Genomic DNA, 24,900 nt, shown 5'->3' with positions numbered 1-24,900 from the left:
ATAGCATCAAACCATTATAATGAAAAAACCCCACTATAACATTCCATATACAGGAGACAGAATGTATGCAGAAACCCATGCACTCACATACATACAAAGACCAAAGCTTTTTTAAAAAACTGAGTTTGCACTTTGCTATATATATTGAGGTTACTTAGGGGAAACATTGGTTAAACCAAAATTTTCAGGAGCATTTTTCTGAAATTATGAGAAAACACCTAGAAAGCTAGATGTTTAATATTTCTTTTTGCTCATACCTGATATATAATAATTGTGCACAGAAAGTTTTAAACTATATTTAGAAACAAATGTTAAGGCATGAAGTAAAACAATGTAGCTTTTGTAACCTCTCGCTTGTTCTTTGCCAGCATCAATTTATATATTTTTCAGCTAAATAAAAATTGGACAGACTGAGTCTCCTCTTAAACACACAGGTATGTTAGAAAACATGAGGCCTAAAGGCATAAACTTTGATGGGGAACCTCAAGACTGGTGGAAAACTATTGATTGTTCTTCCCCCGGAGAACTTTACTCGGTAGCTGGCCATCACTGTTACAAAAGTGCCTTGAGAAATTTTCCCTACTAGCATTGTATACTTTTGTTTGATGGATCCCAGAAGCAAGCACTCAACTACTTAAGCTAATTGTGGTAGTAATAAATCATGTGATGTGGAGCAAAGACTATTAGGTGATAGCTTTGGAAGATAATAGCAATTTCTTAACATTTTTGTCATCTCATAAACAGGAACTGCGTCTCTTCCATTCTTTTTTTTAAATTAAGAAAACTAACAAAACAACAATGAAGACAAAATCAAAACACAAAAGCAACAGAAATGATACATGACCTCAAAACAAAATGATAGGAATTTACAATGGTTGCTACATTACATACTGTTATCTTCAACAAAGTTACTCAGTCCACCAGACATAAGAATGTAAGATTGATCAAACAATCAGAGACAGTAACAAGTAATAATAAAAAGAAAAACCATTGGAAATGATGAAGAGCTTCACCATACAAGAAGGTAGAAGTTCAACAATGGTTCTCATACTGCATATTGTTTTCAGATCAGTTGTTCTGATTGCCAAATTCAACCGTGCAAAATTGGTTAAGAAAAAAGAAAATTTTAAGCATTGACTGTTCCTTTGAATAAACCACAGACATCAGCAACACACACATTACAGATGTGAGGATGGAGGGAGAGAGACCTTATTACATATTAAAGAGAAGTACTAGAATTGGTAAGATACAATATTACTTCATGTAGAAGCAAATGACGATTAAACCAAATCATCTATCCTACATTCCTTCCCTTCCTTCTTCCAGCTATTCACTTTTTTTCTACTTCCTTCTTCACACATGTTTTAATAACTATAGTGCTAACAATTCTATGCAGAACACATTTCATTTCATTTCAATTTTATTGTTCTTTTATGGTCCCAATGTATCCAATTTCAAATTCTCCTAGGACATTGACTTCTATTGGTTCGGTTCTAAGTTACATGCAGATTTATTTTTGTCATGGTAAGTATCGTGGTTCAATGCCCTTTCACAATCACCACAGGTTAGTACCCCTTTTATACCAGAAAACTTGGTTAGGATTTGATTCATAAAAATATTAGTTTCCAGAGGTCAAGTAAACTGGAAATTGTGTCCAATATATTCTAATGGCTTTACATTGGAAAGCAAATCCATTCTCCCTACATTAAAAATAATCAAGAGAATATGTGTTAATTTTTTCATTAAATTATTTATACTCTTCTGCATTCAGAGATTACCATAGGTCATTTACTTTGAACTTATTATAAGAGTTGAGTCAGTGACTCTTTTGAGTGAGAATTTGCTAGAGTAAATGGGTCTAGAACATTTAATGCTAAAAATTTAATTTTTGTAATTTTGATAAAGGTCAACATATACAATATGCATGCAGAATATTTTAAGGACTACAAACTATGATAGAAACAAGGTCATATATAGATAATATTGTGGTGGAATTGACAGCAGAATCCTCCCAGAGGTAGAATTAATTATTTATGTAACATCTAAAAATGAAATAAAACATCAAGAAATTATTTGATTTTGCAGTTTGATTTCTGCCTTTGTTTTGCTTTGAAGACATATGAAAATCTCAAAAAATATGGACATTTTTTTCCATGTTTTATACATCTTAGGGAAATTAATTACTTTTACATATATTTAGAACCCAATGTATATTAACATACATTCTATTTGAAAGGAAAAGCAAAATTTTTAGAAGGCAACCTTATTCTGTTGTTCAATTTCATGAAATGATAAATGCTATGCAAAAATATTTATATACAGAAATGTATCACAGAGCTATTTATAATGCTACAAAATTGAAAGAACCTAGAAGCTTGATAAGGGGATTGATTTTAAATGAGCATTCATATGAGGACACCAAAAATATTTTTACAGAATGCTAAAATAAGTTTAAAAAGTATTCAGCATATTTGTTTAGTGTAGATGGGTTACCCATAAGAATACCAAGAATAGCTCAAATTTTATTTGAAACACACACACACACACACACACACACACACAGTGCTTATTTTAAATTGCAAGTGAATTTTTTCATTGTCTGCATAGTTTACTATATATTCCAGATTGAGTAAAATAACTTGCATTATTTTTATAATTTAAGATAAGTTCTGAAGAGCAATATAAAAATGTACCCTATGTCATTCATCTTTCATTGCCTGCATGCATTTCCATTTATGCAGCTGCTTTAGCAAGCTCAGAATTTTTTCTCTTCTATGTGGGAGAAATACAATATAATACTCAAATCAGTTTATATGATTAATTTACTCTAAAACTAACATTCTTTGGTTGTTTATGAAGAGGAATTTCAGTCCTACTAGCAAGAAAGTGTCAGGGGAAAAGAAAGGATAATGGAGATATGATCAGAGGAGAGGATAAAAGAATGGTACCAGATACAAATAATAATATTTGGTGTGATTTTAGAAACACACTAGGCCTCTTTTTGTACACACACACACACACACACACACACACACACACACACACAGGAAACATTTCTTTTATGCATCAACTTCATGTAGAAAAAAAATGATTAATAGGTCCACTTTGTATTCTGATAAATATATTCACAAAAATTCCTTACTATTTTTATAAGGTATAGAATTAGGTCCATTAAGAAACTTGTCATTTCACTTCCATTTTTAAGTACAATATAAGACGTGGCCTCTAAAATTTGAAGTCAGGGCCAGGGATGTAGCTCAGTGGCACAATCTCCTGACTGGCAAGCGCAAGGTCCTGATTTCAATTTCTGGTACAAACAATAATTGAAATTTGATGTCATTGCTTAGGACTTAAAAGTGTCTGTCTCTGGCACTATTTACAGCTCATACTTCAGAACCAATTGAAGATATTTTTAACACAATAATCCAGAATCTTCAATTCCATTACAAAGACTTTTGTGGACCTTAACTTTTCTCTTTCAGTGGAAGTAAGAATTCCATTCACCACAGATATTTCTCACCCAGGATCACAAGAGGATAAGTGAGAAAAATGTAAGTGCAAATTTGTATCTAAAAGTGAAGAGAAAATTTCCATGTGCAAAGAACTGTACTTGGTATATCTATCCAGCCTCCAGGTTCAGAACTCCGATTGCCTGTCTCTTCTGCTGTGTGCAAGTTGTCAAACAAAAATACCATTGCCAGGGACTACATTCCAGTATGAGTCAGGCCACAGATTTTGTTTATGAACAAGAAAAAAAATGCACAGCAGCATAGGCAGACAAGAAATAGAATTATATGCATAAATAAGGAAATGCTAGCTTGGTTTGATGAATGCGAGTCTTCTGGGTGTCTGAGGCAGGGGGATAGCAGGTTTGACCCTAAACCTGGCAACTAAGCAATTTATCAAGACCCTGTGTCTACATTAAAATAAAGGCACAGGATGTAGCTCAGTGTGAAGGTCCTGAGTTCCAGCCACACTACTGAAATAGGAAGGCTGAGAGGAAAGGAGAGACGGAGGCAGGGTGGAAGGGAGGGAGCAAAAAAAACCAAAAAGTACTACAAATGTTGAAAGTATTACAAAATTGATGCTGTTCATGAATCAGAAAACATAAAATACTTAATTTATAACCTTTATAAATTGAAGGACCTTGTTTCCATCAAGTGGGAACAGACAAATAAGACAACATGGTGTAGATAGTGAATAACCAATTTTCTAAAGCTAATTCTCAGGAAAAGATGTAGAGGAAGACCTGCAATCAGAGAAAATGGCATCACTGTTACTGAGGGTAGGCTTAAGGAAAATAAGTAGGAAGAAAGAGAAATGGACAGAAAGATGAGAGAATGTGTATTGGAGTTATGTCACTAAAGCACAAAGAATTAAATCATAATGCTTTTGGTCTCCAGATGAAAAGACTGAAGAAGAGGAAGAGGACACAGAAAAGTAAGGGGTAGAGGAAGGAAGAGAAGGTAGAGCAGGAGGAGGACAAGCGGCCGTTTCTAAGAAAAATAAAAGAAGCATGTACCTACGCCAAATGATTTATATCTGAAGAGTAAAAATGCACAGTTAGCATCAGTATAAGTGCAAATGGGAAACAAGTAATCCTTTAGGTAAAAAATTGCAGAACAGTAATTTGAACAAATGAGAAGCATCAGTTAAGTACTTGATTGCCATAGAACTTATGCAAATGGTAGGGCTATTTGAAGGAACACAGGCATATGGAATCAGAACATAAAGTAAAAAAGGAAAATATTATCAAGAAAATAACTTTGTAATGTAAAAGATACGAGCTGGATTAACATTTATGGATCAACATATTGATAAAATATATAAATGCAAACCTATCTAAAATGCGGAGCAACAGAGAAACAATTTTTAGCAGAGAGCGTTTCTGAAATTTCCTTATCCATTTATACATGTTCTTAAATTCACTGATGTAACTATAATGTATACAGTTATTTCAGGAAGTCTTTTCATTTATTTTTATTTTTCCTTTGAAATAGTTTTCTCCCCTGTCTTCTTCTGCAGCATTTCCACTTCACTTTTCAGGAAAACAGTATCAGTCCTTTGTATTTACTTCCATGCTTTCTCCTTATTAAATATGAACATTTTATATAAAAATTAACTTTCCTTGTTACACATTCCAGCATATGAATATACTAAACTTTGCCCCAAGATTGATCCATTGATAGCTGTTATTTTTAATTTATTATTTTTCTTCTATGTACAGTTTTGCAACACAATTTAAAACATGTTTCTTCACCTATTTTTATTATTCCTAAATTTCTCAGTAGGGTTGATGAAAATATCTTTTCGAATGCTTATTATACTTTCCTGATTGGTTTCCAAAAGGTTTCTTTTTCTTAAACAGTTTCAGTTTACATCTCCACAAGCCGTTTTTCCCACCTACAATAAGTGTTATTGCTCTGGTAAAATTTTTCCCAGTCTGATGGTTGTAAAGTAATAACATACTTTTTGCATTTCTCCAACTATTACTGTGTTTGAGTTTTTGTTTTCTCACTTGAACATTCTCCTTTATCAATAGCATGTCCCTAGTTCTTGTAATTACTGTTGATATTAGCTAAGAATGATGGTCTGTTATAAATCTTAAACCATTTTCTAAATCTTATGTTATAATTTACCTCAGACACATAGAGTTATTTTCCACTCACACTTTAAACATACTTATGTTATTTTCCATCCTTTATCTTTAAATATCTTCTATCCTATCTCCATCAAAACTTTAAAAGCTTCTATAAAACTCAGTTTATCAGATAATAATGGTATGGTGTTGCTATATGCTATGGTTAGTTTCTTAATCCATGTTAATTTTTTTATTTTGTAAAGATGAGCAATTTTATTTTCATGTACAATATTAGTCATCTGTACTAATTTAGTATATATCACACTGTTATATGATACCTGGATGTTTATTAAAACAATGGTGATTGTAGTCTTTTAAATGCTGCATATTCTACCAAGGGTGATATTTTTCCCTATAAAATCTTCAAATATTGAATATTTTAGACTTGTCATGCCAGATGGCCTTGATCACAACTAGTCAATTCTGCCTATGTATACCATGAAAGAAACCATAAAAATATAAGCATATATAAAGCACCATGTTCCCATAAATCCTTGTGGATGGGTGATAAAATTTAAATTTTATACAATTTTTATTTTTATTGGTATACTGTTCTCTTTCTTCTAAAATAAAAGATTTACAATTTTTGTACACTTGAGGTTGAAATAGATTAGGTCTTGTTGATTCCTTCAAAGAACCATTCTGCATTTTTTTCCTTTTTTTATTTTAAAGAAAAGAAAAATAAACAATAAAAAGAATGGTATAAAATTTCAAAACAAGATCATAGAAGAGTAACAATGGTTAGTATATTGCATACTGCTATCTTCCAAGTGGTTGCTCATATTAAAGGTATATTCATGAAAAGGAGAGCAAACAATATAGACACAAACTTTTCTCTTTAATGAACTGCTTGCAATTCGTGGTAGAACTATCTTAGCTACCTTATATATATATATATATATATATATATATATATACACACACATACACATATACATATGTATATACATATGCAAACATACACACATACCTTATATATATACATATATATGTATATATATGCAAACATACACACATACATTTATATATATATATTTATTTTTTCTCTTCCCTTTCTTCTTTTCTCCTGTCTCTCATTCCAATTTCTTTTTCTTTTTGAGCAGTTTCTTCCCATTGCACAATATCTATTGGACAATGTAGGTGTTATTTACTCTTTCAGCTTTTTACATGAGGGAGACAGTATGGTTTTTATACATGATAGACTGATTCATTTCAATGAGTATGACTTCAAGTTGCATCAATTTCCCTAGAAATGTCTCAATTTTATCCTTCTTTATAGCTGATTAGTACTCCAGTGTATAAAAATATCACATTTTTTTTATCCATTTTTCTGTTGATGGGAATTTGGGTTGCTCCCAAAATTAAGCTATGAAAAATTGTGCTGTTATAAACATGGATGCACATATATTCCTCTGGTATGATGTTTTTAATTCTTCTGGGAAAATACCCAGAAACAGAATAATTGGGTCAAATTGGATCTCTAATCCTAGTTTTCTGAAGAATCTGCACACTGATTTCCATACTGGTTGCACTAATCTGCACTCCCACCAACAGTGGAGAAGGATTTTTGTTTCTCCAGAGCCCCTCCAGCATTTGTTATTGCTTGATCTCTTGGTGATAGCCATTTCTACTGGGGTGAGACAGAATTTCAATATTATTTTTATTTGCATCTCTTGAATTACCGATGATGTTGAACATTTTTTTCATATATTTATTTGCTACTTGTATTTCTTTATCTGAGAAGTGTGTTTTCATCTCAGATGCCCATTTTTGGATTGGAACTTTGAATTTGGGAGTTCTGATTTATTTCAATTTTTATATGTTCTAGATATAAATTGAGGGACAGTTAGCTAGAATTTTTTTCACTCCGTAGACTGTATTTTTATACTGTTGGTGATTTGTTTTGATGTGCAAAAGCTTTTTAATAAGATGAGATCCTAGTTGTTGATTCTTTGAAGTGTTTCCTGTGCGGTTTGGGTTTTGTTCATGAAGTTTCTGCATACCCCTATATCTTCAAAGTTTTGATGTACTTTCTCTTCCAGTAGATTTAGTGTTTATGTTTTAATATTCAGATCGTTGGTCCTTTTTGATGTTGGTGCATGGTGATTGAAATGAGTCTAATTTTAGTTTTCTGCATGTAGAGAGCACGTTTTTCTAGCACCAATTATTGAAGTGACTATCGTTGCTCCAGTGAACATGTTTGGCCCCTTTGTCAAAGGTAAAGTAGCTGAGTGTGTGTGTAGTTGTATCTGCACTAATCTGTTCCATTGATCTTCAGGTCTGCTTGTTTGCCACTACCACACTGACTTTTTTCACAATAGCTTTGTAGTATAATTTCAAATCAGGCATTGTCGTGCCACCTGCCTTGCTTTCATTGCCCAGGATTGTTTTCGCTATTCTAGGGCTCTTGTGCTTCCAGATGAATTTGAGGAATATTTTCTCTAGTTCTGGGACTCATTCTTCTTGTCCCTGTACAAAATACTTGACTTTTTTTTTGTATAAATCTTCTGAGAAACCATTTTCTCCTTTGTCTGAACTTTGGAGTTGCTTCATATCTGGTGAATCTCCAATCTTTTCAGATCATTCAGTTCTATTTGCTACAGATTCTCCCTGTAGTTTTGATTAAAAGCTGCCAACAGTATATATGCTACAGTATGAACACTGGGTTGCCTTAAATTTTCCTCAACTAGATTAAATAGTGTATCATCCACATAGGAATTTCTCTCCATATCAAGCTCTGGGCAATATATAATCATATTTCTGCTAGATGTGTGACATACGTGGCCTCTAGGCAAACTACTAATGAGCTTCTTCTTCCTGATGTAATCTGACTTTTATTGATCACATTCTTTTCTGCCTTCTGGGCCTCTGAGCTATGATATGTATCACTGGTTGAATACTACTCACAACATTCTAAGGCTTTTCCTGACCACACTTATAGACCTTTCCTGATTTGTCTTGGAAACTGGTTCCAAAACCCTCTGACCCTCCTGTTAGATATAGTCACAGCAATAGCACCACTCCTGGAAGCAATTCAAGAATTTTAGATTTAAATGATAACAATGGCTTATTTTAGAAGATATTTATCTGCTTTGTGGAGCACCTTAGAAAATGTTAAATCTAGAGAAATAAGCTGTGGAGATATGTCAGAAGAACAGAGAATAGAGGCTCCTTTTGCCCCATTAAGTGTGCTTTGAACTGTCTGTTGCATTTTGTTAAGAAACTGTCAGTTACCTAATGATACTTGAAGAATCCTATCTGTTCCCAAAGCTAAGAGCCCACTAGCATTTGCTATTCTTTAAGTTGGGAAGAGTAGGTGAAAGAGAGGCAGGAACAAAGTGAAAACACAGTAGAGTGGAAACACTCCACTTTTGTTCTCTACAATCCACTAACAAACTCAGTATACGTCTGACCTCTCATAAGCAGGAACTTGTCACAACCTCAAAGCAGAACATGAACCTAAGTAAAGGGGAACAAAGTTAAAGCACAGTTAAAGAAACCAAATATTCCTAAATTGAAAGACAAAAAACCTTAAGCATATCCAGAAGAGATTTCTCGTAGTTAAACAGAATTACTGAACTAATATTTAGACAAGAACTTGAACAGTGTTATGGCTTGTATCTAGATGCTTCCTCAAAGCTCATGCCCTCATGGAGAGGGAATTTTGAAAGTTCTTCGATTAGGGTGTGTGAATGTGGAATAACAGTGTGATACTTGGGATAAGAGGGAAGATAATGAAAGCGCATCCACGGGTATCAGTAGGCTTGTAGCACGGGTGGAAAAATAAAACAGGTGCTGCTTCCGGTATGCTGTGGTTTCCTACCTGTTCTGCAGTGCCCCTTTCCCATGCTGCTCTGCCTTAAAACCAACCAACTATTCATTTGAAAATCTATAAATTGTAGGCCAAAATAAACCTTTCCTCCCTATGAGTTTTGGGTATTTTATATCAGTAATGAGAAAAAGTTATTAAGACAAACATACATGTTCAAATAAAAAAGCATTAAAATAATTTCATTTCAAGGCAATTCTGTGATGGACCAGGATGACTGCTTTGCCTGCTAAAGCATTTAGTGACTGCAACAGGAGCACACTTACTGCTGAGGTATAACTAGGTGTGTAAAGCCACTGGCAGGAATTACTCCAACGAAAAAGATTACAAAATATAGAAATGCTACAAATTATGACAGAAAGACAAGAGATACGGAATGTGTGGTGTGAAGACAGCTCACCACATGGAAACTAAGAGTTCCAGAAAGCAGGGAAAACTAGAAAAATGTTGAGGATAAGATAGGGCAATAACTAAAGTTGGTGAAGGCAGGTAGTAATAGAGACAGAAGGGAGAATTCAAAGTTCTGATGTTTCAACAGAGAAAAGTTTGAATACATATATAAATTTAAAAAGGAATAACACGACTGGCATGGTGAAGCACACCTGTAATCCCAACACTTGGGAGGCTGAGGCAGGAGAATCGTTGCGAGTTTGAGACCAACCTCGGCTACAAAGTACCCACAAGGCCAGCCTGAACTGCATAGCTAGACCCTGTCTCAAAAAAGCAAAAAAAAAAAAAAAAAAAAAAAAGAAAAGAAATAACGCGGAGAAATTTTTGAAAGAAAGAGGAAAAATTCTACCATTGAAACCTAACAACAAGCCTAATTAAGATGCCATTAAGAGAATCTGGATGAATATAGGTCCTGTTATTTTAGTCAGTTATTTCATAAGGTAGAATTAGGTATTGGTGTCATGTATTTTAGATTGTTTTTTTCTTAGATATAATAATATACAAAACGATGTTCTCATTAAAGATTAGTAGAAACTTTACTGTTTTCAGTGTAAATCTTGAATCCAGCTTCATCCCTTTATGCTTTTAAAAAAAATCTTCTTTGACCTAATGCAACAGACAAATGTTGCTCAATTTGTATTCCCAATACACTCATTTGTATAAAAGAAAAAAACACACAATGATCACAATGCAACAAATTGAAAATTGATGGCAATATTTAAATACACAAAGAGAAACAGAAGAAACACTGAGAAGAAATACAAAATGAAAGTAGAAATGGATCCATATAAAATGATTTATAAGCTATAGCCAGAAGTGGACTTAAAAAGTGATCTTGAAGCTGGGGATATAGCTCAGTAGTACAAGCACCTGCCTAGCAAACACAAGGTCCTGAATTCAATTCCCAGTACCAAAAAAAAAAAAAAAACCAATGATCTTAAATATTGTATTAAGAAAAAAAAGTTACATTAAGAAAATAAACAAAGAAAATAGCTTGTTTTCTTTAATAAGTCAAAAATTAAGGACAATTAAATTATATATTTAAAGAAATTAGGGAAATTTAAAATCTTTGAGTTCATAATAACAGAAAATGAACTTTGTCTAACTGTTTTGAAAAGAACAAAATCGATAAACTTATGATTTAATCTATGTGGAGAGAGGAAGGGTTCTGGTGACATGGGGGAGTTAGGAGGGAGGTGTTGGGAAACAGAGGAAAGAGTATGAAAGTGTAATGTATTTGTACCAATCCTGCATAATAATTAGATTAATTATGACTGCAAGTGTATAGTATTAAAATGCATAAAAAATAAATAAATTGAGTGTACAGATAAAAGCTATTCAAAATATTATATAAATTTAAACATACATGAAATATAATTTTCAGGAAAAAGTAAATACTGTTCTAATTAATATCTTTCTCATTATTAAATGAAAATGATTGAGGAAGAAATTAAATTTTGAAGCAGTATCCCAATCAAATCATCTAAGAGTTCCCAATGATTTACTGATAAATTAAAGTAAATGTATAATGAACAGGTATTACATATGGTATATAAACTATTCATCACATTAAACAATGGATAGATTTGAATTAATTAGCAAAAGAAAACAAGGCAGTTCCTAATACTTGACAATATTCATCTCAAAACAACAACAAAAACCTGGACTAATCTCATTTTTAAAAAACAGGTGCATAAACAACAATTAATAGAAAGTACAATTTGCAGATACACCAAAAATTACAAGTGGATCACAGTATTTATTTCAAGAAGCCAGGGAAAGAGTTCCATCATTGTAATGTATTATATGAAAAATAATGTACTAATATGGTCTTGCCTCTTATTACTTAATGAGTGACTAATAAATTCAAGAAAATGCATGATATATGCTGTCATCCCAAAAGTCAATTCTACAAAGTAAGTAAGATGATTATATGTGTTTTAGGGAAGAGGAAACTAAGATTTGGATTGAGCGTAGAATTCTTCCTTCACTCAAAGCATAAATAACCGTACCAGGCTGTATCCCAACCCTACTCTCGAGCTGAGTTTGCAGAGCATGTGTCGCGCCCTCGCGCACACACACACACACACACACACACACACCTTCTACTTCAAAGAAAGTTCCTCAAAACTGTTCAATAAAGTGTGTATGTATCCATAATCCAGTGTTAAGAGCAAAGTGATATGAGAGTTGATAGGACCTTTGCCAGGTGGATTCTAGTAGGAAGGGGTCAGTTCATGGGGGCCATTGACCTCTGAGTGTATCAGCATAGTTTTCATGAGACCTCAGTTAGTTGCCTTGAGAGAAAGTTGCCATGAAATCACAAAGCTGATGCCTTCCCCTTTCCTGCTTCCTGTCTTGCAATGCAATTACTCTCATGTGTGTTCCTTTCCTTGCAATCCATACCTAAGCAAAGCCCTCCAAAAAACCGTCTAGTCTTAGACTTTGCCTCCAACATTGTCAGATACACAAAACTTTTTTCTTTGTAAAATACCTAGCCCCAGAGATTTTGTTATAATAATTGAAAAAGAATGAATATAGCTTCTCATACTATGCATTTAACTGCCACACATGGGTTACGGTGTGTGTCTGCATGTCCCCCCAAATCCTCATGCATTCGTGGGGCAAACTTTTAGAGTTCTGGTTGATTGGATGTGAGTGCTACATCTGCCCTGGGGCGGATAGTTTGCATATGTAAGGGAAAGAGGCTTGCTCTTCCTGCAGCTCCTCTATTTTGTTCTTGTTGCTTTACTGTGTTCCACTGCATGAACTGTTGCCCTCTGCCATGTGCCACCATGCTTTGGAGCCAGCCAAGTATGGACTGAAACCTCCACAAACTGTGAGCTAAATAAACCTTTCCTTCCATAATTTTGGGCGTTGGGTAGTTTGTCTCAGCAATGAGAGAAATGTAACCAAGACAACATGTTATAAACTTGGATCCTGAAAATCCCTGTATTGAAGGCTTGATTCCCAATATGCAGTGCTACAGGGAGAGGGTAGCATCTTTGGAAGTGAGGCCTGGAGAAAAGAAGGCAGGTTAGCGGGGGAGTGGATTTGAATAGCAAATTAGGAGATCATTTCTTCCCTTTCTCTTTGCTTCTCTCTGCCATGAGATAAACAGATCTCTTCTGTCACCTGTCTTCGTGATGTACTATGCTTCCACAGGGCCACGCCATCAGGGCCAGACCTCCAAAGCTTAAATCTTTCTTCTCTTCAAGTGTGTTTATGTCAGGGGTTGGCTATAATGACAAAGCTGACATAACAGCTCTGACCCTTTGCATTTAAAACCCAGCTGTGGCACAGGACTTTTGTGTAACTAGCACGCCACATGACTCTTTTGCTGATACTCATCTCTACTGTTCTCTGTTCCCATAGTTGCCATACTCAGGATTAACATCCCTTGCCTGCCTCCTGCTTGTTGTGCCCATTGCACAACATCTCAGCAGGGGAGCAGGGAAATAAAGGGAAGGGAGAGGGAATAAAACCGCACTAGCTGTCTGGGCCTCTGTAGGGAGCATGTGCTTGCTCATCTTCATGATCCTGTCTTTGCTTCTTCAGCTCTGCCGTGTTTCTGGATTTTGCTTTCTGAAAACATGTTTACCTTGCAGACCAGGATTCCTACCGGTAGCTAACCACTGGCCTAGATTCCATCTTAGAACTTTCCTGGTCCATTTCATCTTCTGTGATTTAGCTTTCCTATGGTCCTCACTTTTGCCTGCAAGAACATTCTACTCTCTCCCAGTTCTGACTTTTCTCCTGGACACTAACTTGCTGCCTTATGCACTTGCACGTGACAGTCACATTTCTTATCCCCAAGGTGCTCACACTTGTCATTAACATTGCCATGGCTAAAAATCTTCTGCAACAGTTCCCCCATGGGTGGAAGGATATTTTGGGAATGCCAGCTGGTAATTAAGATGCAAACCTGAGCTCACAGCAAGGTGAATGGGAATGCAATCTATTAAATATATTTCCACAGGGCTTCCAGTAACCATTCCCATTTTTCTTTTTTGCTCCCTTTTGTCACTTTGTGATTGTGTTTCCCCTTCCATCAGAGCTGTAGTCTCTGTCCTTTCCCTCACACCAACAGGATGCTGCTCCATGGGGAGTTTACCTTACAGATATGAGGCTTTGGATGTGAAGCGAAAGAGAGGCCTGCAGATTGTTGATAAACTTGCTTTATATTAGGAAAATTACCTTGGAAATGTTCGCTTTTCCTAATGTTTCAAATGCTTGTTGTACATGACAGGCATTTGTGCCGTGAGACTGCAGTACTACGAACAGATGGTGTAGCACCACTCATGGTCATGAGGGATAGTTTCCTAACAAAAAAAGGTTTTATTCCCCCCTGTCATTCTCTTGCATATTGCAACCCCTCTTCTTCCCTTTTATTTTTTCTTGGACAGCATGCATTGCCTTGGCCACAGCTTCATGACAGTTTGCTCATTGATCAGCATTAGCTCAGAACTAATAATAAATCCTTTTTTCATTTCCTCCCACTGGGAGGCATTAGGGTTATGGCTTTGGAACGTAAGTCACACCAGCTGGGTTATCTCTGTTGTCTGTGCCTCTGGTGGCAGAATATCATCATGAGGATGCATTTATGAATCCCAGAATTGCTATTCAGTTTTTTTAACGAGACTGCATCTCATGTGCCATGGAGCAGGTGTAGCCATGTACAGTAGTGATATGGAAAAGGAAGCCTCAGCCATGACCTTTGAGGTTGAAGCCATGACCTTTGAGGTTCTCCTGTGCTCTTAATTATTATTAGTTTTATGAGGCCTACATCATGCTTAAGATATCTGAAAGAGCTTTAAATATAATGAATTTGGCATTGATAGACATGGAACTATGTAAGCAAATAAAGTAACCTCCCTACTCAGTATGAGGATACATCTTTGCTTATAACTGATGAGTTTAGAAAGAATTTTGTAATTTTTTTACTTTTATAAAAGAAATTATCTTCTGGAATCTTCTAGTCATGTTGGTTTTTTTTACAAGTACTAAAAAATTTATTACATTTATCAAAAAGTTGATGGAGATTAAGCTTATATTTATATAAAGATATAGTCAGATGACTTCTAAAAAGACCAAATGAATTTTCACCCCAAGCAAGGGAAGCCAATAGCCCCAAATCTTTACCAATGAAAAGTGTCTCTCAAACCTTTCAGAACAGCTAGTGTTACTAGTTTTAAACATACACTATTTTTAATTTGTTCACAATACAGAGGTAGCGATAATAATAGTAATAATAATGATACTAATAATCACAGTTGGCAGAACTAGGAGAGAATTTGGTTATCATTCCTCGCATTGAAACTCTTAGAAGTTAAGGAACATCATCATCCCAAAGCAATTTCGCAGCCCAGGCTGAAGTATGAGCAAACCTCGGAGGACTCCTTCTGCAAAGCTCTCCATCCTGAATCACTGCAGCTCCCTGTTCCCTTTTTCTGCTCCCATCTTCCCACCATTTAGGGGCAGTTTCCAGTTCTCCAAATTTAGACCAAATGGACAGCTGGGGATGAACACAGAGATATGCTGTAGAATACTTTAATCTGGAAAACTAACTTTTAGAATAATAACTATACCCATTTCATAGCCAGCCACTTTAGAAACTTTTAGAATTTTTTATTTTTTAAATATCAGTTAATTAAAATTTTGATTTGAAGTTGTATATATATATATGTATATATATATATCACATGGGCCTGACTGATATTATGCTGTATTTCTATATTATACACCAAAACACAATAGTAGCATGGGATAAAAAATTTTGGAAATGCTGATTCATTGCACTGCAGAATAAATCATGGGTTTTAGCATTATTAGATAGTTGAGACATCAGAAATAAATATAATGATGTTCTAACTGTCCTGGTAGAGAGAGATCATTCTGATCATTTAAACCAATATATCCTGTGCTCTTAATTATTATTCAACTTTGGAATGCTCAAGAGGATGTTTTAATTACAGATTTGCCTTTTTGGTGATGTTTTTCTTGGGCAAACAATGAAATTAGTTTGCTTTAGATGAGTCAACATCAAGTGATCACAGGGGCAGGCCCAGCCTGGCATTACATTTTTGTTGTAGATAAGATCCATACGCACAAATGAAAGTTGATACTACAGAAATAAATGAGGATTGTTTATAAAGAATCTGTTCAGGAAAGGAGCATGTTTAGATTCAGGACATGGGGTAGAAGAAAGAGAGAAGACAGAGACAGAAAAGTTGTAAGCATCCTCTTGATTCATCTGGGAGGGTTCATAGAGTGAGGAAGAAAGAAATGTTGTCATCTATGTAACAATTCCTCATTTCCATCCCTGACAAATAAAGCCAAGCCCCTATACAAGCATGACTTGGATACATTTGGAAACTAGCGTCTCTGAGAACTTTTATAAAACTAAAATTTGCTGCTGCCTGCAGCTTATGATATGAGCTCCAATAGAGTTGTTGGATATTCTGCTGCATTTGTTTCTTGAAGAAATAGAACACACTAAACATCTCCTAGTTAAAATAAAGAAGCGAGGAAGCTTACAAAGCCTGCTGCTATAGGCTGGATGACTGTACAATGCAAATGGGGATCAAGAAGAAATTTTTTTTATCATCAGATTAGAAAAAAGGAGTATGTCAGAATGCCAGCTTAGATTTTCTACTTTGTGGAAGATGTTTCCTGAGTTTGCAAAATGAAAAGAGAAGTAAAGATATACTTGGACTTCTCATTTCTACATGTATGTGTGAATGGAGCTCTTTCCTCATTTTTAATTGCCTTTGTGACCATTTTTTCTTCCCTACTTCCTCTAATTCTGCACCATGAACACCTGTTGTACCAATTATATTGAAAAGGCAGGGGGTCTAATGAATGCCTCTGCCATCCCCCTAGGATATGAAGACAGAAAACTTGCAGATCATTATTAAGTACTTCCCATTGCTTCCTAACTACTTCTAGAACATTCAGTGAATCTTTCCATCCGAGTGAGGAGACACTGAAACCATTGGCAAACTTTAGGAGAGAGGAAAATAATTGAAGAAATAATTTGACATGCACATGAGCAGGTACCCTACCGCTCTGATATTTTTCTGTCATATTCCTCTTCCTCCCAATTTCCCAATTAATTAAGACTTTCTAAGAACTGACTTTTGCCAAATTGAAGTTTTCCTGTAGTGACCATAAGAATTATCTCAGTCTTTTTTTGTGGCAATTATTCCACAAGACTATTCTTTTATTTCCTACCCACTAACCATGGGCTATTGGAAATTTCATCCTATTAAACTTCATCTCTGGAAAATGAACATCTTGATGAAAGAAGCTGATTCTGGCAAAAATTCATACATGCACAGCAGAACATGATGCGACTGAGAGATTCTGTACATCCCACTCAATATGCCTCCTTGGCAGCAAGCACTGGCTATATCCATTTCATAGCCAAAAACGGGCTTTGCTTTGCCAATTGGGGCCTAGCCACAAAGTTACAGGAAGAGAACTGGGAAAGGAGACAAGAGAACTGGATTCAAATCCAGGTCTACTTACTAGCTGGGGAATTTCTGAGTAAATTATTGAATCTTGTTCAGTCCCAGTTTCCTTACCAGTGAGAGAGGGCTCATTATACCTGCCTTGTCTACTTCATACAATATGCGTAATTTGTGTGCAAAGAAGTGCTAGACAAAGTCTTACAATTTTCATTGTAAAATGAGCTATAACTCTATAGTTTTGTCACACCATTGAAATAATCCAAGTTAAATATTATTTTTCAGTATTCAGCAAACCAAGAACCAAATAAATATGGGGAGAAGTGACTTTTGGTGAGTGTCCTTGATGTTTGACAAAATGGGAAAAAATGAAAGCGAATAGATTAGTTTTAAAATACTATATGCTGACACAGAGATGAGATTCTAAATTTATTTTCCACATTTTAGCTGAAAATGCTTTACCTGCCAGAATTGGTTTTGGCCAAGGCTTTAAAAGCTTTCCAAAGAGTAATTACTACTGTAAAAATAAGTGGGCTACAAGGAAAACAAGTAGGAGGGATCCAGAGTTTTCTACTATTTAGCAGACAAAAAAATATTGTACAAGGAATGTTATTGGGTAATAATAATGTGACCTAAAATTTAATATTGGTCCTTGGATCTTCAATAAAAGAAATAAAAATGCATTGATCATGCATTACTACAAGTTACTTTGCCAAATACATATTCTGTTGAGTACAAGGGTAAATACAAATGAGTTGAAAAATTAAACTGAACCTTTCTGACACAGCTAAGATGAGGATAGACATTTTCTGTATTTATGAAATTGGCAAAAAAGTGACAAGCTGAAGGGTTCTAAAAATGAAATGGAAGAAATGTCATTAATAGGAGGGCTTACGTTTGGTCTAGGCTCTGACAAGTGTGTGTAAAGATTTTCTTAGACTAGGTGAGTTTGGACTAATTCCTTTACTTCTTTCTATCTTCATCTAATTAATGAAGCCTCATCAGACTTTACAATTTTATGATCCTGAGTAATAATATCCATAATATGATAATAATATTGCTGTATACTGCTGGGAGAGCTTGTGGTAAATTCATGTAGCACCTCATAGAGAAATAAAACCGAAGTTGTTCTTTCCCAAATAAGTAATGTAGACCAGGAACTGAAAGAAAATTCTGGAGGAAAGAAACAATATGTACACTTTTCAGGACATAGATGATGTGTTACAGAAAGGAAGAGCCAATGGGAAGCACAAGTTTAAAAAAATGAAGTAGTAGTCTGAAAATTAAATCAAAGCCAGAAACAAGAGGTCTTTCATGGCTAACTCCAGAACCTGACTTTCCATTTTGGTCAATGAAGAGTCAGTGACATTTACTGAAAGTTCTAAAATCTCCCTGGAAGATCTATCATTGCTCCATGTAACTTCAACAGGTATGCATTTAAAGAATTTTTCCGAATGTTTGTCTTTAAGGTAGACATTTCTCCAAAGTAAGAAATCCTGAATCTGTGGTTTTAACCACTTGTTAAACATTACTTCCAGCATCTTGATCTGTATAAGTCCTAGACTAATATGGCTTTAAGCAAAGTAGATGAACTTAATCGTGTTACGATAAAGTCACCATGCAGTCCATAACATTTGTGTTTGGGTCTTGATAAATGAAAAGGGAAAATGATGGGTGGAAATAGTGACATCATGGAGGATCCACAGGAACAAAATAATGGAGCCATGAAACTTCATGAATTGTAAGTGAATAAATTTTAGGTGAATGATGAGCTTTATGTTGTGCGCAGATGTATGAGGAACGCTAGTATAACCGAAATGCCCCACATGGACCCAGAATCATACAAAAATTAAAATCAGTTATAAAGCAACTGCCACAAGACAGCCCAGAAACAATCATGGATTTGAAGAGGATGAAAGTTAAAGAAGATGAACTTTAAAAATAATCTATATTGGGGCTGGGGATTTAGCTCAGCGGCACAGCGCCTGCCTGGCAAGCACAAGGTCGTGAGTTCAGTTCCCGGTACCGGAAAAAAAAAAAAAAAAAAAAAAACCCAAAAATAATCTATATGAATAATCTGTCAAATCTGAGAACTAACAGTATATAAGGGATGAGAAATTTGCTTACTGAGAGTTTAAGATGCAGGTTAGAGATATAAGAGAACCCTGGATAAAAATATTGCCTCTCCTGCTCTTCCTGGATAGGCAGACAGAAGCAGCAATATCTTGCCAAAGTGTATTTTATTATATGTAAAATAAGATGTAATAATATATGAGATTATAGTTCCTATAAAGAAAGAATTTGTTTGTCTTATTTCTGGTTTTGATGCTCATTCTCTGGGGAAATGCTGTCAAAGTTTCAATATTGAGAACAATGTGCAAAATATAGAAAATAAATAATACAAGGTAGTAAAAAAATTCCAAAATTTTGAAGCCACACACTTTTCAAAATGTGACTACATGTTCTTTATCCATTTTTCTCCCTCTTCCTGTGAATAGTCATGTTACTGCTTTTGCTTTTGTCTCTGGACAGGTAATTAGAGTACCTGAATCCAAATCTGTGGCTCTTCTTGCTGACCACAGCCTTCTCCTCACTTTTTCATGGTTTCTTTTCCTCCAGTATTTGTTTGTGTCAAGCAATGTCAACAAATCGTCTCTACCTCACCCATGCCAGTTTTCCCCTATGTTCAAACATTTTTATTTGAAAGTAAATGTGACTAGATGCTTATTAAAATACAATTTTTTTTTAACATATGCTTCGAGGGCATGAGGTAGTTGTTTTGTTTGTTTCTGTCATAAGTAATGACAATTCAAAAATCAGTACTTAGTAAGTTACTGTAATTTTTCCAATATCCTGTTATCTATTTAATGTGTATGTGTTTTCTCTCCTCCTTCCTCTCTCACTAGCTGGTGATTAGATACAATTTAACATAAAGTTAATCCTTTCCTGAGGGACCTCAAATTTCACTATGCTGGAGCCTGTCTTCCAGACCAGTTTCCTTTGGGAGTTGAGACGATTAATTAGATAATGACAAAGCAAAAGGCCACAATCATCTCTAGTAGTCACAATCACACTATGTAAAATCTGTACCTGGACAGTTAACATGTGGACAAAAAGGAAGGTAATCATGTGAACCTGTAATTTCTTGGGTAATTCTGCATCTTACTGGGGTTCTTGATGTCAGTGGATAATGGTGCTGAGTTGTTGGGTGTCCTGAGTGATACTATATGTAGGTCTATTTCTATCAGTGAGTAAGTGAACAATGTTAAAGTTTTCTACTATGGCTCTAAAGTGTAAATTGATGCTTTGTACCACTTTTTCCCATGTATAATGAAGATCTTTTACAATACATGGTAATTATTGTTATCCTCTTGATAAATTAGTTTTATTTATTCATCAGTGTGATAATACAATTGGTGTTTGGTAAGGTACCTTGCATTGGAGCCTGTTGTATCTAGTTTTACAGCACTCAATTCCAACTTTTTAGGCTTTTGGCTGTTTGTTTCAGTGCACTTACTTTGTATTGTCTGTCTTTATATTTGCAATATTTCTAGTGTAAGCAGGACATGGTAGAAAGTTGGATCTTAATATTTTGTCTTCTTTGAGAATTTCTGCCTTTTAATAAAAGTGCTTGGTATATTAACATTTAGTGCAATTAGTAGTAACAATTAGTAAAACAATTTATCATTTTATCTTTTTTTTTCCATTTTAATCCTCTTTTACCTTTCTCATTTTATGATTGATTCTTTCAGAGTTTTTAAATTAGAATTCAATTTTAGACAAGTACATAGACACCTCTCTTTGTTATCTTTTATCCATGCTACAGGGATTATACTCTGTGTCTCTAACTCACCAGTGTCAGTTTTTCCCTATGTTCAAGCCTCTTCCAAATGTTTTTTAACATATGCTTCTGAGGCATGAGGTAGTTGTTTTGTTTGTTTCTGTCATAAATAATGACAATTCAAAAGAAAAAAGAGCAGTGTAGATTTATCCTTTATAAATCAGTCATTGAAAGAACTAAGAATAAACTTTAGGGAGAACAGCAATGATAATAGACAAGAGATTGCTGTAAGCAGTATTGACTGACCAAATTTTTGAAGAATAAGGTGAATCTAAGTTAACATTACCTACCTAATAATAATGATGCTGATGATGCTAAATACTGGATCAAAGCCAAAAGTATAGAGCTTTCATGCTTGACAAATGTAGCACACAGTATTGGAAAAGTTTAGAAATGGTCTCAGCTGGAAGAACAAAGAATAGAATAATTGCTGGCTGAATCCAGGAGATTTTTAGAGAACACACATTTAGAACTAATATTTTTTTGCAACAAAAGCAAATAAAAACAGTTGCTGGAAAACAGTTTGAGTCAGCTAATCATGGGGTTTTATTTCGATAAAGTGGAAAGAGGAAATAGTTTTCCACTTTCTTAAGTAGAGTATGAGTCCTAATAACCTAAGAGTGGCCATTCAAATAAAAGTAGCCAAATTGGAAATTATGTATCACTAGAATGCAAAAACAAAGTAGAAAACATGTGATCAGTTCAGTAAAATGCAGAAGAGACAAAAGAAACAAAAAACCTGAAGAGGATACAATACACATTTGCTTGAATCAGTCTAAATACGTCAGTAAAGAAAGTAAATGTGACTAGATGCTTATTAAAATACAATGACTCTCAGATCCAGAAAATATATGTATAGATACATATGACTATATATTACTTACATATATATACCTAGAACAAAATTTATTCAGAAATACTGAGTGTGAAGAAATAGGTAGCAAACTTATGATCTATGTAAATATCAGATAAAATATATATTTTAAGTTAAAATGTTGTCACAGAGAATGACATTCCCTAAAATGAAAGTAATAATTTCTTTTCTATAAGATATATCCATTTTGGATAAGCAAATTACTAAACAATAGGAAAAAGTAACATTTGACAGTTTACAGACACATAAGCCTGTTACCCAGTCTTTAACATTATTACGATTACCAGTAAGATGCATTTTAAATATCATTAATGTGCTGCTGCACTTGACTGTATAGGATTACCTTATTCTGCAAAAAACAAAGAGAAATGGAGGAAGTCATTTATTTTTACAAATTGAAAATAGCTTAAAGTCAATACTACAAAAATCACAAAGGTACTAATATTGGTCTCTTAAATAATAAGACACAATGAGAAAATTGATGGAGCTACAGTTTCTTTTATCTTTCCCTTTCCCATTGTTTTCTTTCCAAAGAGTTCATTAACAAAAGCGGAAAAAAAGGGGAAAAAGTAAAATGAAAACAAAGCTGCTATGAGACACAGAGCTTACCGTGCTTCCTTATGGATTATACTTGTGAGAACTGAAATGAAATTGTAATATATTCCTTTTTCTAATCCACAAAGCCCCCAAATTTCTCTCTAGCACTGCATTGTTAAAATGATCGCTCCCACCTCCTCTTTGATGTGCAAAATCTCTTTTATAGGAACAAAATTTTTCAGTCAGTATTTCTAATAATAAGAATTCATGTTAATTCAGAGAAATAAATCTACAGTTTTAATTCCAATTAACATAGAAATGACTGATATAACATCTAAAAGCAGAGTTTCTGACTTTTCATATCTGTGGTAGCCTGTGCTTGCAGGTCAGTGATCATCACAATGTCCATAGCTTTATACTTCAGACAACAGCAAGAATACTGTTTTAATCACATGATAAATGCACAAAAGTTATTGAAAGGATGTTTTGAAGAACCCAATACATATAGTTCTCTTTTCTCAATGTAGCATGTCCATCCTGTTTAGATAAACACCTTTCAAATACCAGGTTGCTGGGAACTGTTCCCCAGAAATTAATGTTGTAATCTTAATCCCAAGGAAATGATACCTATAAGTGGGCTTTTAAAGGACATAAGTAGTTTTCCTAGTTAGCTCTTGAAAACCACATGAAGAAAGCCGGTTACCCTACAAGTGCACGTGGTGCCATGGTGGTAGTTCACTCTTTCTTTGCCTTGTGAGAATATGAAAAGTCAGAAGTCTGCAATTCTCAATCAAACCAACTATACTGGTACCCGGATTTCCAACTCCCAGCATTCAGAACTGTGAGAAACAAACTTCAGTTGTTTGTAAGTCATCCAGGAAATGGGAAGTTGTTACATCAGCTTTAACTAAGAAACTGGAACAATTAATCTGATGACCTGCTCCTATCCAGGTAAGACAAGTTGTGACGATCTTTTCTTTTTTGTGAACAGAGACTCATTATGTATTTCAAGCTAAACTTGAACTCACAATGTAGACCACAGGATAACATCAAACACAGTGATTCTCCTGCTTCAGCCTCCCAAGTTCTGAGACTACAGGTATATACCACCACACCCAGATAAATTGACCATTTACCTATAAAAGCCTTGAGTTTATCTTTCCTTATAGCTGAGTAATATTCCATAATATAAAAATACCACAACCTTTTTATCCATTCCTCAGTGGATGGACATTTGGGTTGCCTCCATGATTTAGCCATTACAAATTGTGCTGCTATAAACATGGGTGCACATATATCGCTGTGATATGATGATTTCAGTTGATAAATTGAGATAATCTTACTTCTTGCAAATTATACTGCTGGTGGGAATGTGAACTTGTACAACCCTTATGGAAATCACTATGGAACTTTATCAAAAAACTAAAAATAGAATTTCCATTCAACCCATTGAACAGAATTCCATTCATTCCTCTTCTAGGTATTTTCCCCCAAATTTAGATGCATCATATTACAGTAATACATGTGTACCAATATATATATATATATATATCAACACAACTCATAACAGCTAAATCTTGGAAGCAGCTTATATGTTCCACAAAAAAGGAATGTATAAAGTAATTGTGTTATCTATACCTAATGGAATACTACTTAACCGTTAAGAACAATAAGTTTGAGACATTTGTGGAAAAATGGATTTAGGTTGAAAAGATAATATTAAGTGAAATAAATCAGAAACAAAAATTTAAATACTTTATGGTTTCTTTCATATGCAAAACCCAAGATGAAAATAGAGAACAAAATAAAGGACTGATAAAAGGAAATAGAGATAGATCTTGTGTGAATGAGAAGAAAACCATTAACCCAAAGGAGACAAGTGGGAGGGGAAGGGGACGGGAAAGGATCCAAGATGTGGAATGTACATGTGTCAACTACCCACAACTAAAATAATTGGTCTGTGCTGCAAAAATGAATTCTAAAAATTGCAAGTGGGAGGGGGGTCTAGAAACAGACAGGGAAGAGAATCGGGTGGGGAAGGAGAATATGGAGGACTAGGATAAGTATGTACACCATACATACTCCCTAAAATAAATGTTAACATCCTGCACCACAAACATTTACTAATAAAAAGAAAAAGAAAATTATAGAGATACTCTACACTGGCAGATTTATTGTCAGTGTATCTGCCTATTTCCCCCAGTTAAACAAAATAACCTTCTCTCTGCTATCAAAATAATACAAAAGGAAATAATGATT

The sequence above is a fragment of the Chinchilla lanigera genome, unplaced genomic scaffold, assembly GCF_000276665.1.
Source record: "Chinchilla lanigera isolate Chin_1 unplaced genomic scaffold, ChiLan1.0 scaffold00001, whole genome shotgun sequence".
Classification (NCBI taxonomy): Eukaryota; Metazoa; Chordata; class Mammalia; order Rodentia; family Chinchillidae; genus Chinchilla; species Chinchilla lanigera.
This window is presented reverse-complemented; position numbering follows the sequence as displayed.